This window comes from Nannospalax galili, unplaced genomic scaffold (assembly GCF_000622305.1).
Source record: "Nannospalax galili isolate Female #2095 unplaced genomic scaffold, S.galili_v1.0 scaffold290, whole genome shotgun sequence".
Taxonomy (NCBI): Eukaryota; Metazoa; Chordata; class Mammalia; order Rodentia; family Spalacidae; genus Nannospalax; species Nannospalax galili.
The window spans coordinates 3,388,652-3,393,063 of NW_008331486.1; the positions used below are offsets into that span (position 1 = coordinate 3,388,652).

The 4,412-nt window shown below is 49.5% G+C and overlaps 1 protein-coding gene across 4 annotated transcripts in view; it reads right to left on the reverse strand.

Moving 5' to 3' along the window:
• Positions 1-2,595, reverse strand: part of Mapkap1 (MAPK associated protein 1) — a 246,942-nt gene extending 244,347 nt beyond the window's left edge. The window contains exon 1 of one of the 4 annotated variants that reach the window (XM_008824842.2): positions 2,469-2,595. The gene's annotated coding sequence lies outside the window, so the exon portion shown is untranslated. The other 3 variants (XM_029559650.1, XM_008824834.2, XM_029559653.1) reach the window with 3 other exon arrangements.
• Positions 2,596-4,412: the final 1,817 nt, after the last annotated feature.

The window sequence follows — 4,412 nt, forward strand, 5'->3', positions numbered from 1 at the left end:
TGAAGCAGGGTCTCCCTGTAGCCCCAGCTGTCCTGGAACTCACTATGTAGACCAGGCTGGCCTTGAACTCACAGAGATCAGCTTGCCTCTGCCTCCCAAGTGCTGGGACTACAGAAGTGCACCACCATGCCCGGCATTTTCTGGATTTTTAAATATTTGCATAGATCTACTGGATGAGCATCACTAACCTGAAAATCCAAAACTTAAAAGTGCTGCTCAAAAAGTTGAGAGTTTGGATCTTCAGATTAGGGATGCTCTTCAGATTAGTTTTACTAGGCCCTTTATCCCCAACAGCTTATTAAATATTCCTAACACTCCATGAGGTCAATGTTATTTTCCATCCCATGCCCTAGTTGAGGAAACAGTACCTGGCCTTGTCTGCCTTGAAAGAACTTTCCACTCTATTCATTATAATACTCATATCTTTTCTCTGACCTGGTTGTCTCAGAGGCACTTGCTTAAGGAGTGCCACAGAAAGAAAAGAAGGTAAGCCAGGCAATAGGAAAAATGGATTCCGACATCAGACAGACCTGGCTCTGCCTCATACCAGCTGTGTGACTTATCCTGTCCCTTTCTAGTCTGTAAATTGAAGAAATAATTAAAATTGAGAAACTAAAGTTTAGTTTACTTCACATTACAGACATCCCCTTGGCCAAATACCACCTCTCAAAAGCTAATGCAATATACTATTTCTGTATCACAGAAAAGAGTTCTCACACCATGTATTTACTGCTGTGCCAGAATTCCTCATTTCCATCCATAGTAAACTGAACTCGCTGGGTTCAACGACTGAGTCCTATTTATCTCTAAACTAGTACAGGACTCTGCATATACCCAGGCACAGTAAAGGTTTGCTAGATGAACTAACTGTAACTAATGAGTGTTTATGGGATTCTACATAGAGAATCACTCTCAGAGCTGTAGAGATGGCTCAGTAGTTAGGAGCACTTATTGCTCTTGCAGAGGACCCGAGTTCAGACCCCAGCAACCACATCAGCCTGTGACTCCACCTCCAGGGAATCCTACAGATCCAATACCCTTTTCTGGCCTCTCTGGGCACCTGCACACACATGAACATACCCCCACACAGATACACACTCATACACTCAACAGAAAAAAAATTCCCAGCTAGGACTGTCTCCGATTAGGGGAGGAGGCGGACACTGGGTACCATTATCAGTGTGTTAGAAACAGGGAAAGCTTCTAGCCAGGGCAGAGTGAATGTCTTTTTAAAAAACAAACTAAACGGGCTGGAGAGATGGCTCAGGGTTTAAGAACACTGTTCTTGCAGAAGACCCAGGATCAAATCCCAGCACCCACATGGCAGCTAACAACTGTAACTCCACTTCCAGGGATCCAACAGCCTCTTCTGACCTCCACCGGCATTGCACAACATGGGTGCACTTACCTACATGCAGGCAATACAGATGCATGCACATAAAATAAAAATAATAAAATTTAAGAAAAACAAAAAAAACAAAGGTGATCTGATCCTACATATCTGGAGTAATGCATCACAATAGGGGCTCTTGTAAGCTTAACTAAAAATCCAGCCAGAGACAGGTGAAAGAGGTTATGTGGGCGTTATATGCACAGAGTAGCTCAAAGTAGGGGTGAGCACACAGCTGCATGGGAAGAGGGCTACTGGCAAGCCATATATATATGCTCCTGCCCCAAGGAGACTTGCAGTTGTGTAAGCTGAAAAAGACAGAAACGATTATCACCTGATGAAGAACTTTTCCAGCAGCGCCTATGGGCCCCCAGAACACAGGATAAAGTGTATCACCTTCATTTCTGCTCTAGTGAGTGTTCACCGGAGCGACCTTTCTGTTCGTCTAGAGAATGCTGGCCCTTTTTAACTAACAAGTCTGTCCATGTGACTCTTCATAAGTTTTTAACTTGGCTGATTTGGGTTCATAACATGGTGATTTGCAGTGCCGGGGACTGTGACAGGCTTCAAATATTTGCGTTCATTCAGAATGAAGTTTTAACAAATTTCGAGGTCAATTTCGGGGTCCCTGGTTCAACTTAGAGTCTCTAGATCTTTTCTTTTTTTCTTTCCCCTGTTTTAACATTCCTTGCCACTCCGTAAACAAAACTGGAATCCAAGTTGCAGCCGCACTCTAGCAGGAAGACAGCCCTTTGGGGATGGAGAGCACACCAGACAAGGAGTACCCAGGCAATGCTTTGAAAACTCGACTGCACAGGATGGAGATCCCGGGTGCCAGACCTTGCAAACTGCCGGGTCTAAACGTGCCGGAGCCAAGTGCGCCCCCGACCCCCGCCCCGACAACAGAAAGTCCACAGGGTCTCCTCACCTAAGTCCTACACCCTGCTCTCAGGCTCAGGGCAGCCTCAGCTTCAGGAAAGGGATGCTCGCAGGCCCCCCGGGCGGCCGCGGGGCGGTGCGCAGAGCCGGCTGCAGAGGAGTTGCGGGGTCCCGCAGGCAGCGGCTGGGCAACCTTTACCTGAAGCTGCTTCCACTCTCCGGGCCGCCCCGGCCGCGGGAACGTTGGAGAGCGGAGGCCCTGGCGCAACCTCGCCGGCCAGCCCCGAACCCGGCGCCCTCGGTGACCGGCGCTCCTACCGGCCCGCTAGGCTGCCGCGCCCCAGGCTCGCCCTCATGTCCCCGCCGCTCCCCGCCGCCGCAGTTGCCGCCGCCAGCCGGCTCAGCAGCAGCCCTGTTGCCCTGAGCCACGCCACGACCCGGAACCGCACCGCGGCGTACCGGAAGTCCCCGGTCGGGAAGGCGCCTCTGACAGGGGACGCAGTGCGCAAGCCCCAGAGCCGGGCGCTCGAGGAGCCGCGGCCTCCCGGGGAGGTGGGGGGGGGGGGGGGGGGGGGGGCTGGCGGGACATCTGCGCATGCGCATTGAGCCTTGGCGTGGGATGTGGGGTTGTGGAGATGGGATGTGGGGATGTGGGGATATGGGGATGTGGGGCGGGTCGGGGCGCAGCCTAAGGCTGAAGCTGGCTGACTTGAGTCAAGATAGTTTGAGCATCCTTGAACCTGAGTGTAGTAAAGTACTCCTGCTCACTTTCACAGAAGAAAGTGCTCAGCTCATGAGGAAATGAGTGATGAGACAGCTGAACCGACATTTCAAAAAGAAGAGTTCTCCAGCACTCTAACTCGACTAAGTGCACATGGTATCACAGTGCCGTGGAAATTCTCAGTATCCGTAGATTAATGCATCGCTCAGACCTCATCAGCATCTTAGAGCAAGGTATGGCGGTTAACACAGCCGATCGAAGTGCAGACAGAGTCACTGGTGTACTCAGCCACTGACGGGAGATCTGCAGCATAGCCGTACCCCCCCCCCCCCCAGCTCAGGGACTGTTAGGAAGAGGGTTTAAAATGGTTGTAAGAGCCAGTGGTCAGGGAAGACCGGACCAGAATGGTGTCTTCTGGAAATGACAGGCCTGTTGTACTCATGAGCTCACAGCAGCCTGCATAAGATCAAGCCAGTCAACATTGCAGCATGGAGGGAGGGGCTCACTATGGAGATCAGGCTGGCCCCAACCTCACAGAAATCTACCTGCCTCTGTCTCCCAACTGAGGAGCTATGGACAGTTGATGGTGCCTAGGGAGAAAGAGTCAGTGTCCTTTAAGGGTGTGGGCCCTGGTAGGTGGACCAAATTCCAGTGGATGGCCCCATACCTATGAATACATGGACTGCACAATTTGGAATCTGTGAATTATTAAAGAAAAAGGACAGGAAGTTGGGTGGGGTAGATGGGGGAGGAGCGGGGGGCGTGTAAATGTGATCAAAATATATTCCATGCATGTATGAAACTGTCAAAAAAAATTAATAATAAAAATATTAAAAAAGAAGACACTAGAACCAAGTGTGGTGGTGCATTCCTTTAATCCAGGCACTTGGGAGGCAGAGGCAGGCAGATTTCTATGAGGTTGGGGTCAGCCTGGTCTCCATAGTGAGTTCCAGGCCAGCTGAGGCTACAGGGATATCCTGTCTCAAAAAGACAAAAAATGAAAAAAAAAAAAAGAGGAGGAAGGAGATGAAGAGGAGGAGGCAGAGGAGCTGCTATTAGTCTATTTCAACAGTGGGTTACTTAGGCAAGTTGGAGTGGCAGAAAATATGATGAGATTTCAAGGACAGTCCATAAGCATTGCATTTATATACATGCAGGCAAAACACCCATAAAATAAAAATCAATCAGTCAAAAACTTTTTTATTTATTAATTATTATTATTGGTCTTTTTGAGACAGGGTATACCTGTAGCCCCGTCAGGCCTGGAACTCTATGTAGACCAGGCTGGTCTTGAACTCACAGAGATCTGAGTGCCTCTGCCTCCTCTGAGTGCTGGGATTAAAGGCATGTGCCACTACACCCAGCTATTTATAATTTTTTATGTGTATGAGTGTATTGCCTGCATGTGTGCACCTGTTTTGT